At 30.0% G+C, this 13,507-nt stretch overlaps 1 long non-coding RNA gene across 1 annotated transcript; it reads left to right on the forward strand.

The window, feature by feature from the left end:
- The first annotated feature begins 11,296 nt into the window (after window positions 1–11,296).
- Window positions 11,297–13,189, forward strand: LOC139486516 (uncharacterized). Its single transcript, XR_011655595.1, has 2 exons — window positions 11,297–12,683; window positions 13,140–13,189. It is a non-coding gene; the product is annotated as an uncharacterized lncRNA (long non-coding RNA).
- The last annotated feature ends 318 nt before the right edge of the window (window positions 13,190–13,507 follow it).

The following is a 13,507-nucleotide window of genomic DNA, read 5'->3' on the forward strand; positions in this document are numbered from 1 at the left end:
AAGCCATGAAATCAGGGCCGAAATTATAATTCTGTGCAAAATTTTAAAGAAAACAAATAACTTCACAATGACAGTTGAACTGAGTTTTTTAATTTTCATGTGACCATTACTTCAAGGTACAATCCTTAACCAGGGAATATTATATTGTTTGAATATTCCATTCTAATGTTCAGTGAACCAAGCAATCAGGTACTCATATTTTAATTGGTTTACTAAAATAAATATTTCTTTAAAAAAAATTGATAACAACTGAATATAAAGATACGGGGCTAATAAAAAAATAATGAATGATGAATTTCTCCACGGGACACAGATGATGTCCAATGCTCGCATATAAAGTTATAATGGAACACAACTCAGGAACTGTAAAACTGACGCTACCCAAATTTGTATTTGATCTGAATTTTGTGGTAATAAGTATTGTATGTAAGTGTTAATAGTTATCAAAGGTACCAGGGCTATAATTCAGTACGCCAGACGCGCGTTTCGTCTACATAAGACTCATCAATGACGCTCATATCAAAATATTGTGAAGCCAAACAAGTACAAAGTTGAGGAGCATTGAGGGTCCAAAATTCAAAAAACTTGTGCCAAATACGGGTAAGGTTATCTATGCCTGGGATAAGAAAATCCTTAAAACATTTAATTGAGGCAAACTAAAATTAGAAAACAGTAATAACAAAAATATCAATTTTTCGATTTATAAATGGGCATAACTCTAGAACAGTAAAGGTGACGTTACCAAAATCCATACTTGAAATGTGTTTGTAATCACAAGCATTGTGAATAAGTTTCATAACATTGGTCAGGGTGAAATTATGAATTGAAACAATATATTTTGCAATTTTTCCATTTTTTAAGGGGGATAACTCTAGAACGGTAAAAGGGAGGTCAACAAAATTACTTAGTTTTCTGAAATGTAATTACTTTGGATAATACTTCATGCCATCAGCAGTATAGGCTTCTTCCCAACCACACGGTAAAACTGAAATACAGAGTTGATGAAGACTTGTAAATTAGATATTGTGAAGTTTTGCATAAATATTGCTTAATGGAAAGTAGTACATTCCTGTTTTTAATCTTATTTCCGCTTAATTGAGTTTTTACACATCTTATAAGTTCATAACCAGCACCTTTGCATTGTGTATTCTTTTTTCAGGACACTCAACATCAGTATTAACCGAAAGTGACAATGACGAGAAACTTGTTAAAATACTCGGCCTTCCAGACCCATGTTTCTTTCACGTAAAATCAACTTCTATACATCTATATTGTAATCAGATAAATGAAGATTACGTCATCAGATCTAAATTCTAATTATTAAGTGAAATTAACTGCACGGGTCGAACCCGTGCAGTGAATTATTGAACTATGTAATTAACATTATCTTAGTACCTTTAAAAATAAGTTTCAAACATTTACCAAAAGTTTAGATTGTTTGGCGCTGTTCGTCAACATTCCTCATATGCATATTCATGAGTAAGAAACTATGCAGAAGTTTAGCAAGCAAACTTAAATGCAGAGGACACCCGAATTACATTGAAGTGATAAATATATATTTTATCTTTTCTAAAGTTCTAAAAGTGAAAATTAGTGTTGATAAAACAGGTTATGTTTCATAACCTAATAGTTGCAATTGTAGTAATACTTTCAGAAGATGTATTACGGTTTTGGAATAAAATCTTAATTGTGTCATAAAATTGATATCTTATCTTTGCTTTTCTATACAATATAAACCGCTATCTTTTGTTTTGTTCTTAACATCCTCCTGTTATGGTCTATAAAAATTCATTTTTAATTCAAATTCATGATCAATTGTATATTTTGTATTTTGCTTCCTAAAAGGAAAAGATTGCTGAATTAAACTTCACTATTTTCAAATAATTGATTTTTATAATGTATTTTTTTTAAATTATTTATAACGGATTTAATCTATCAGTCTATGAAATTGAACGTTGCTCAATCCCATGGCGAATATGACAGAAAGGTATCTTAATGTAAAATCAATTTAAATTCATGTTTTTCAAATATTAAAATATTTTGACACCAAAACTCTACATATATAAATGATCATCAATCTCGTTTATTACTAATAAAGAAACGTACGGTCTTTTAAAATGTTGTTTTTACTTTACGCTCGAATTCCATTTTGGCTAAATATCGTAGCTGGACCAACTGTTTCGTACATCTCAATAGCGATGAACATTGTGATCTTTGTGGCTTTATTTGACCGGAAGATTAGAACACCTTCAACTGTTTTGATGCAGGGGCTAGCACTGGCGGATAGCTTAGCAGCATTATGTACCTATGGATTTGAGCCGTTATTTGTGGCTTTTTATGACAGGATTGGAAAATCGAATTATGTGGCGAACAATTTAGGAGACTTATTAGAGACTGTCAGTCTTAAGTATCCACTCTGTTGGCTTCACTTTTTAGTAACCAATCTGTCAGATACATTTCACCTCGCGTCTGTATTATTAACAACATCTCTTGGATTACAGAAAGTTCTGGCTGTACTTTGCCCAATATGGACTAAAACCAAAATTACCGAAAGAAAAACAGGTGTAGTTTGTGCTATCTGTTTTTTATTTTCATCGGCCATCAGTATCCCCAGATTGTTTATTGTAAGTTTTATTCATTGGAAAGGAGAACTCTGTTTGGTGTCAGAACCGAACGCAAGCTTCCAGAAATATGTGTTGGTGTTTTATCCTATTATTTTAACCGTTGTTCTATCAACTGCAGTAGTTGCTATGTTCGCATCTACATGCTATATCGTTTTTATCCTGTGTCACAGAAAACATGTAAGAGGTCATGCATCTGCGTCAAGCTCTGAAAAGAAATCGTGCATGCTAGTTTTAAGTGTGATGGTTGTATTTTTACTCTCGGAAGTACCAAGATTGTACATTAATTCAACCATATTTTTTACTTATCGCACTGACCTGAAAAGGAACGACAACATTGCTTATTATAAAACGAGGACTGCAATTGACACAAAAGAGGAAATGTAGTGCTCCTACGACAGAGATAATACAGAGGGAGCACAATTTAACGTAACAAATTCATGTATCGTCAATGATCTACCACCGACCTGGGTAACAGAAGTTGAAAATTATATTACTGATAAGCTAGACTTCAATAGTGACATATTTCAGAATGCTTTAAAAAACAAATATCATTCAACTATAGATCTTTTTGAATTTTCCAGCTATGACATGTTACTTTAATCTTTGATACAGGTTGCCAAGAATGTGTATTGTAGTGGTGAAATCATTGATTCTTTAAACATCCATCTGTTATTTGCTGATTGTAGTTCTGTATTTTTATTGGACCTTCATAACTCAAACATTGTTCTAAATGTGCTTGCATCTACGCCATTTACTGAACCATTGAACTATACTCTAAACATTATCTGGGGACATTTGGACATTAGTTTGGAACATTTGAAAATATTTATGGAGATTTTAAAGTTCTTCATGATTATTGGTTGTTGGTCAAATTTTATAATATATATACTCATGAGTGAAAAACTACGCACATGTTTTGCTAGAAAACTGAAATGCTGTCGGGACGCATAGGATAAAAGACCAGAAGACATAGAGATGAACTGACAGATGTTATTTTCCAGTGCATCATTAATTATTATGACATGTGCAACTTAAGGGGGCTTGCGGGTCTAAATCATTTTTTTTTTTAATTTAATATAGCATGTATAGGATTTCGCTATATTTTTCTATAAATGAATCTTATACTAAATAGAAAAATGAAATAAAACAATGGGGTCACCGTTCATTTACGCTCACAATCTGTCATCGAAAGAAGCATACATTTTTGTTAATGTCCCTTTTTTCTGTTGAACTAATAGGAGAAATTGAGTTAATATCGAAATGAAAAAAGAACTAATTTACAGAAATCGCTTACATTTTACAATTATTTAGTTTATGTACAGCTTATTCGAAAACAACAATAAAAAATATAGGTCACCGTTGAGTTAAAAAAGATGTTTCAATTTTAATGCCAAAACATTCCATTTGTGCACCAAATGGAGATAATTTGGACCTTTTTAATGATATCTACGTTTTAAAAGTCACCTTGGGCCAACCCGAGTTGATTTTTTGAAAGATTTTTGTACCATATGATAGGGAGCAACTACTAAAGGTAATAATAAAATTTGTAATGAAAAATAAATGTTTCATTTTTTCTGAAAATTTTATACCCGCGAGTTTTCTTAACTGTACTTTATGTATATCGTCCTATTCATTTCTATCTTCATCAGAAGGTTTAACAAATAAAGGCAACAGTAGTATACCGCTGTTCAAAACTCATAAATCCATGGACAAAAAAAATCGGGGTAACAAACTAAAACTGAGGGAAACCATTAAATATAAGAGGAGAACAACGACACAACATCAAAATGCAACACACACAGAAACGGACCAAGCACCAGACAAAATCCCACGAGAACAACAAACATAACATCAAACCCAAATATATGAATTTGGGATAGATAAGTACTGTGGCACGTCTTATAGTAATGTGAATTTACACTAAAAAATAAGAGAAAACAAACGACACATCGTTAAAATATAACACACACAGAAACGAACTATAATATAACTAAGGTCATATTCCTGACTTGGTACAGGACATTTTTAAAGGAAAAAAAGTTGGGTTGAACCTGGTTTTGTGGCATGAAAACCTCCCTCTTTTATGGCCATGTGAAATATAACATTAAAATGACAACACATCATTACAGGACTACGATATAATAATAATACTTTATTTCCGTAAGCAAATACAGCTTATTGGATTTACACAATATAAATATCCAATAGATAATATACAGCATAATATAACATTTATACACAAATAAATGAATAGGAAAACATAATTGACAAAACAGAAAGAAACCACCGATCGTCGGCAGCGATCAATAAAAACCGGATTCGAAGGTATCTTTACAGGAGCGTCTTCCGACCTCAAAACATCAGTGTTGACAGGGTGGTGACAATGACGAGAAACTTGTTAGGCCCATGTTTCATTCACGTAAACTCAACTTCTTTTTTGTGTTTAATTGTTCGGTTGCTTAAACTTAAGTAAGAAGGAAAATATAATTATATTTTTTTTAATGTTGTTATCTTGAAGCAGATGTATTACATGATAGTTCAAGTATGTCAGATAACACAATTTATCTTAAATCAACTCCACTAACAGACTATAGCCGCTCATAGAAGTTTTTAGTACATTTGTTTTGTCCTTTTTTCAGGCCAATTTTAAACATCACAGATTCGCCTCGTTCATGACACAAAATGACTTAACATTTACCAACCAAAAAGTGAATTTTCCTAGGAGTTTTACTTTTTAGTACATTAAAAAGGAAAGGACAAATTCCTGTTTTTATATTGATAAAGACATTTGCTACGTACACATAAGATGTCAATACATACTGTCAGTTCATATCTTACTTAATAGTATTTTAATTGTAATTCTGTTGGACTTATATAAGACTAAAAGTGTCCTGGGCCAAATAATTTCCATGGAAAAGAGATATGTCAATGCTTATACAACTGCATACCAATTTCCATCAACTTGCCACTAATGGTTACCCATGAACTGAACTTATCACCAACTCATACATGAAAACTAAGCAAAAGTTTCAGTCAATAGACCATATCTGCGGGAGTGGGGCCAAATAATCTCCATGGTAATGAGATGTGCTTATACTATTACACAACTGCATACCAAATACCACTAGTGGTTAACCAAAAACTAAACCTAATCACAAACTAAGACATGGTTGACGCCGATGCCGGAAACAGCATACCTATGTTCCGCTTGTTCACTCCGTCAAGCGAGATGAATATGGGAACAACAGTCAACATTGTGTAACAATCTAAACTATAAAACCCCATAACCCTTGTGGTGGTTAATAGCACATCAAATAATTGTTTAGAATGGCAATACTTATTTTTACCCATAAAATACCGGTACTTTTGTACATATGTACATCTGTTCAAGAAAGATAGTAGAAAAGACAAAAAATATAGATCTACATCTTTTAAAAAACATCTATTGAATCTTACAAAAATCAAAGCAAAAACAATTTCAACGCAATGTTTTTGAAATTTATTGAAAACTCCCGTCTCAAATTCCATTTTTGTCAAGCCTGTGATTTTTGTCGCAAAAGTGAGACATGGCGATCATACATTCCGTAGTCAGTGTTGCCCACAAATATTCATTCTGTGGTTAAAGTTTTTGAAATTATAATAACTTTCTTAACCTTTCCTGGGTTTCTACCAAACTCGGACAAAAGCTTGTGTATGATCAAAAGACAGTATCCAGAAGTAAATTTGTAAAAACAAATCCTGTTTATCAGAATTTTTACTTATAATTGGACTATTTTTCTGGCAGTGACTATTACATTCACTCTGTGGTTAAAATTTTTAAAATATTAATTACTTTCTTGAAATATCTTGGATTTGTACCAAACATGGACAAAAGCTGGTTAATGATCATAAGATAGTATCCAGAAGTACAAAAAAAATCCTGTTCATCCATATTTTACTAATAGATGGACTTAGTTTTTCTTCCAGTTAACATTACATAGTCTGTAGTTCGTTTTTTAAACATTTATTAGATTCATAAACCATCCTGGATTTTTACCATCATTTGATAAGGGAATTTCAGTTTGGTATTTTCCTTGGAGTTCAGTATTTTTATTTTAGTTATGATTTTGGCTGTTTTTTCTTCAGATCCCTGATTATTTGACCGCAAATGTTAGATTGTCTTAAGGTGAAAGGGAAGAAGATAATGGTTGTTAAAGTCATGGTCTAGGGCATTACATTTCTGGATACGAGCTGGCAAACAGGACTTGTACATGCAGGCTTAACTTTACTTTCAATCAATATTTTCTTCTATTTTATATCTTTGAAAGTTAACAACTGCTTTAAATAAATAAAAAATAAACAACAAATAATGATACATTTTATTAATATGTTAGAAACACTGAATGATGACGGTTACTTTCAGAGACAGACACTCGATATTCAATTACAGATCGTTTAATATACTTAGAGACAGATCTAAATAATAAGTGTAAAACTACACAAGATAATTGTAGATAATTTACAGATCAGCTTTTGGTGTATATAAAACAGTCTTAAATATTTAGAGAAAAGGGTTCATAAGAAGTAATAATATTAAAGAAAAAATACAAGTAAAAAGATGCCTTGAATTCAATAGACATTAAAACATTTTATGGACTTTAAGAATTAAATCATAAGTAGCCTCTTCATGTCAAAGATTTGCTATATTATGAAAGTCCGGATGGAAAGCATCAGAAATATTACAGTTAGTCGACAAGTCAAGCTTGAAAACTTGAGATAGTTTCTGTAAAGATCTTTAAGTTCCATAGGTAGAGTTGTTAGCAATCTATAAATACATCATATTACTATTTGGATTGTCTGATATTTTTGCAAATCATTGGCGGTACATTGATCGATAGAATTTCTCTTGATAACATATGATTAAAGTCATTCATTTGATAAATACAACATAACTATTATTAAAAAGTTGAGATGTTTTTTTTAAATTTCCTGTCAAAGTATCTTTGAAGCTATGGTTAGTAAATAATAGTTTTGAAAGTGTCCATCTAATAACATACTTCATGTAATTACTCTGCAACTATGTAAACATACATGTATTAATATCAGGAATAAATATTGCACATAAATACATTTGATTTAAAGTAGGAATATTGCAAAAAAAAAAATAATCAAAATTAAAACTAGAGGCTCTAAAGAGCCTGTGTTGCTCACCTTGGTATATGTGAATTAAACAAAGGAAGCAGACAGTTCATGACAAAATTGTGTTTAGGTGATTGTGATGTGTTTGTACATCTTACTTTACTGAACATTCTTGCTGCTTACAATTATCTCTATCTTTAATGAACTTGTCCGTGTAGTTTCAGTGGAAAATGTTAGTAAAAATTTACAAATTTTATGAAAATTGTTAAAAATTGATTATATAGGACAATAACTTCTTAGGGGGTCAATTGACCATTTTGGTCATTTTGACTTATTTTTGAGTCTTAAATCGCTGTACATTATTGCTGTTTACAGTTTATCTCTATCTACAAACAATTAAGTGATTGTCAGTTTGGTTTCAGAGAAAATCACAGAACAGCTGATAGCATCTTTTTATTAAAGTCCTTGATTAATAAATATTTACATAAAGAGAAAAAAAAGATTTATGCCTGCTTCATAGATCTGAAAAAGGCTTTTGATTCAGTATGGAGAACTGCTTTACTTTATAAATTATGTAAAATGGGAGTTGGCAAGTCTTTTTATAGAGTTATAAAACAACAATACTTAAATACTAAATCATCTTTAAAATATAAAGATTATGTATCAGAATATTTTAATATTGCTAGAGGGGTTAAACAGGGAGACACACTAAGTCCCACTTTATTTAATGTCTTTATAAATGATATTGTAAAAATTTTTGAGGGAAATGATTCAAGTCCCCTTAAACTTATAAATAGTAAGGTAGGATGCCTTCTTTTTGCGGATGATCTTTTAATCCTGTCAGAATCAAAAGAGGGTCTACAAAACAGTTTAAATAACGTTAAATTATATTGTAACAAATGGCAACTCTCTTTGAATACAAACAAAACTAAATCCATGATTTTTAGTCAGTCAAAACATAAAAGTGAAACATCACATATTTACTATGAGAATAAAGCCATAGAGAGTGTAACAGAATATTCATTTTTGGGAATGTTGATAAAATGTAATGGAAATTTATCACAAAGTACTTTAGATCTGACAAAAAAAGCAAAAAAAGTATTTTTTGCAATAAAATCATATACTAAATCATTGAATAATCTACCTATAAAAGTAGCAAATAATCTTTTTGATTCTTTAGTAAAACCAATTATGACCTATAATTCAGAAGTAACATATTTGGATACATATATTTCTTTTCATCGAGCCAAAAGCAGAGCCTTAACTTCAGGAAAAGAAATTAATCAACTTGATTTTATAGACAAAACCCCCATAGAAAATATGCATCTTAAATTTTGTAAATCTACTCTAGGGATAAGAAAAAATGCATCCAATTTAGGAGCAAGAGTTGAATTAGGAAGATTGCCTATAGAATGTTTTATTAAAACACAAACCCTTTTATATTTAGCTAGACTATATAATAATAATATTAATCCATTGTTAAAGGAAGCTTTTTCTCTAGCACAGTCTCTAGATTTGACAGGAACTTACTCATGGTATACATATGCTAAAAATATTGTCAAAGAGACTAACGTTGACCTTAATATTCTTTCTACTTGTAAGGACATAAAAGATGTAAATAAAATAAAAAACGATATAAAGTTAAAAATGAAAAATAGATATGAAGATTTAATTCAAAATAAATTTCAAAACATCGATGATAAAAGTAAATTTTTTCTCTATAAAAAACTTAAAAAAGATTACAAACTAGAATATTATCTAAATACATCTAATTTTCAGATAAGGAGATTAATCACTAAATTTAGAATAAGTGATCACTCCCTCTTGATTGAAAAGGGGAGATATTTTAAAATCCCAAGAGAGGAACGTCTTTGCCATAAATGTAAAATACTAGAGGATGAGAAACATTTTTTACTATATTGTGAGTATAATAAAACTCTAAGAAATGAATTTTTTCATCACATATGTACAGAAAATAATAACTTTAATAATTTAAATGAAGAAGAAAAAATTCATTATTTACTAAATCCATCATCGCCTTTACAAACAAATAAGTTAGGATCCTTCTTGAAAAAGTCATTAGAACTGAGGGCAGGGGACTCGTAACAACTTGTTTGTTGTTATACATTTTAATGCTGTTGATATTTTGTATGTTTAATATGTATGTATATATGTTTATTGTGTTTATTGTAATAATATATGTTGGTCACAAACTGTAAAGTTTACATGACAATAAAATATTTGATTGATTGAATATAATAATATTCAAGATAATAACCCAAAACAGCAAAATTTCCTTAAAATTACCAATTTAGGGGCAGTAACCTAACAACAAGTTGTCCGATTCATCTAAAAATTTCAGGGCAGATAGATCTTGACCAGATGAAATTTTTTTACCCCTTGTCAGATTTGCTCTAAATGCTTTGGTTTTTGAGTTATAAGCCAAAAACTGCATTTTACCCCTATGTTCTATTTTTAGCCATAGCAGCCATCTTGGTTGGTTTGCCAGGTCACAAAACACAATTTTTAAACTAGATAGCCTAATAATGAATCTGGCTATGTTTGGTAAAATTTGGCCCGGTAGTTTCAGAGGAGAAGATTTTTGTAAAAGTTAACTAAGATTTACGAAAAATGATTAAAAATTGACTATAAAGGGCAATAACTCCTAAAGGGGTCAACTGACCATTTTGGTCATGTTGACTTATTTGTAAATCTTACTATGCTGAACATTATTGCTGTTTACAGTTTATCTCCATCTATAATAATATTCAAGATAATAACCAAAAACAGTAAAATTTCCTTAAAATTACCAATTTAGGGGCAGCAACCCAACAATGGGTTGTCTGATTCATCTAAAAATGTCAGGGCAGATAGATCTTGACCAGATAAACAATTTTATCCCATGTCAGATTTGCTCTAAATGCTTTGGTTTTTGAGTTATAAGCCAAAAACTTCATTTTACCCCTATGTTCTATTTTTAGCCATGGTGGCCATCTTGGTTGGTTGGCCAGGAAAACAAACACAAATTTTAAACTAGATACATCAATGATGATTGTGGCCAAGTTTGGTTTAATTTGGCCCAGTAGTTTCAGATGAGAAGATTTTTGTAAAAGTAAATGACGACGGACGCAGGACGACGACGACGGACGACAGACGCCGAGTGATGAGAAAAGCTCACTTGGCCTTTTGACCAGGTGAGCTAAAAAATTAAGTATATCAATAAAATAAAGATATCATTAATTTGTTTTAACCTATATATCTGAATGAGGGTTTAGAAAAAGGCCTAATTTCTGTTTTGTACAATCCCTTAGGTTTTTTCTTAATTCTTTACTTTTTTTTATTATTCTATTATTCAGTATTCCAGATAAAAATATTAGTTATACCTCATCATTTAACATGAATACATTGGAAATAGTAAGAGTTTTATTTTATGGATTTCTTCATTGATATAGACAACAGAAAACAATGAGGTATTTTTAAGCAGAAATAAAAATCAACAACAACATACAAAGCATAATTATAGTACAGTATTAAACTATTTGTTTGCCAGAGGCAAGTTTAAAATTGTTTAGAGATGACAATTAAACATGCTCATAGAAAAGTCCTGATGAACAGACAACCAACATCATCAATTAGGTTTTTTTTAAATAAAAAGTTTTAAAGCCTTTCAAATTATCATTCTAAGGTTAATTGCTGAAAATATGTATGACTTATACAGTATAAATTTAAGTAACTCACAACTAAAAAATAAAAATACTAAATAAATAAAATTAAATTAAACCACAACACAGAATGGAAAACCACAAATCTATCACAGAAAAACAGCAAAAAGCATCCTGCTTAGTTACAAACTGCAAATCAAAGCAAAACAGGACTGGGTTCCACAAAAATTCATTGATGTGTCAATGATTAAATTTAAACAACATCTAACTTCAATTGAATTTGTGCAAACCAGTCCACTATATTGGCAGAAAATGAACAAAATACAGGTTTATCAAAATCATGTTTAAAATCATTTTAGCTTTTGTTAAGGTAAGTTTTGCCAATATTTTTTCAAGCATTCACATGAAAAAGAAGTGATATAGTCTGTGTTACTCAGAAGCTTTGAATATATTAATGAAAATGATTGATGCAAATGGTTTTTCCACCGTAAAAAATTTTTTTTTCCAGACTTATTATGAATATTTAAAATCAAATAACAGTTCTTGTTGAAATTGATGAAAGAAAAAAATTTGACTGAAACGGTTAACCAGTGGATTTAAGTGTTCAGAACATAATAATGCAGCATGTGTATTAACCTATTAAACATACCAATACATATGTATATATCAACTATACAATTATCAAGATATTTGGTACAATAAATACTTCTATAATCATTAAATATGATAATTTACGAATTAGAAATACAATTCCTATTTATCACTGTCATTGAAAATACATTAAAAGGGGTTTTAACTTATAATAGTCTAGTGCTTATATTAAATAGTGTTATCATATATACATATGTATATCAAGTTTATACAACAAGCAAAAATGCAACAGAAACATTATATAATAAATATTAAAGCTCTAGTCTGATTATTGATGTATTCAAAATAACTGTAAAAAAGTTTAAAATGTATCTTTTACCAAGCCATTCTGTCATATCCTCATTTTAATTTTGATTTACATATATATTCTTGTTAATTACAGGACTTTACAGTTCTGAGACACTTAGGTTGACATTCAAGCGCCTTTACATACACAATATTTTTACAGTGTAGGAAAATAAATATTTTATTGCTACAAGCTCTAGAAAGGGGAAACAAATGATGCTTCCTTTCACAAAAATTATATCGCTTAGCAATAGTCTAAATTCTGAGCTTGCAACTAGATATCAATTTTGACTAATCTATAACTTTACTAAGGTATAAATTGTATGTTATTGTTATATGCTAGGTAATCATAAAAAAAAGCGAAAAGATTAACACGTGAAGTATATTATCCCTCAATCACGTCAAGTTACGATTATCTGATCACATTAAGACATCTGCACGATTTTTCTAAACGAGCAATATGTGTCAGGTAGATTGATTCAATAATGAGGATGTTAAAGTAAGGGTCAAATACGGTACCAAATTACGTAATTATAAATGTGAATGATTTGCAATTATATATGCTTATATTGTATTTTTTTTTTCTATTTGTAATTGACTAACAATCAGTCAGATTATATTATAATTAAAAATGTATGTTTCAAACACAAATTAAACTAACAAATACTAACAAAATTTATTATATACTGCTAACTGTTAACGAGGCCGGGATAAGGTACTGGTATTTGATGTATCAACTAACAAATGTGAAAAACTATCAATAAAACATGAGAACTGTTAAAAAAAAAAAAAAAAAAAGGTAATCATAAATACACATGTATAACATATGCAAATATTCAGTTTATATATGTTTCTATATTTGAAAAAAAAACAATTCAAAAGATGCATGTAGTTAGAGCACTGATTTCAAACAAAACCCATCTTATTTTTACTCAATCAGTCTTACTTTGACTTCCATCAAATAAACATAAAAGAGCAAATATGGTGTATGTATTCTTGACAGAAAATATAAACAAACACTTGTCAATTTTTTTTTAAAACATGCAAGGTTGCTATGGTTATTCTATGCTACTTTTGGCTCAATTATGCAAAATTTTGTTTTAAACAAAATTTGCTCATTGCTGTTGGGAACCTACCAATTACTACCAACTATAAACATTGTATATA

Source organism: Mytilus edulis, chromosome 8 (genome assembly GCF_963676685.1).
Source record: "Mytilus edulis chromosome 8, xbMytEdul2.2, whole genome shotgun sequence".
Lineage (NCBI taxonomy): Eukaryota > Metazoa > Mollusca > Bivalvia > Mytilida > Mytilidae > Mytilus > Mytilus edulis.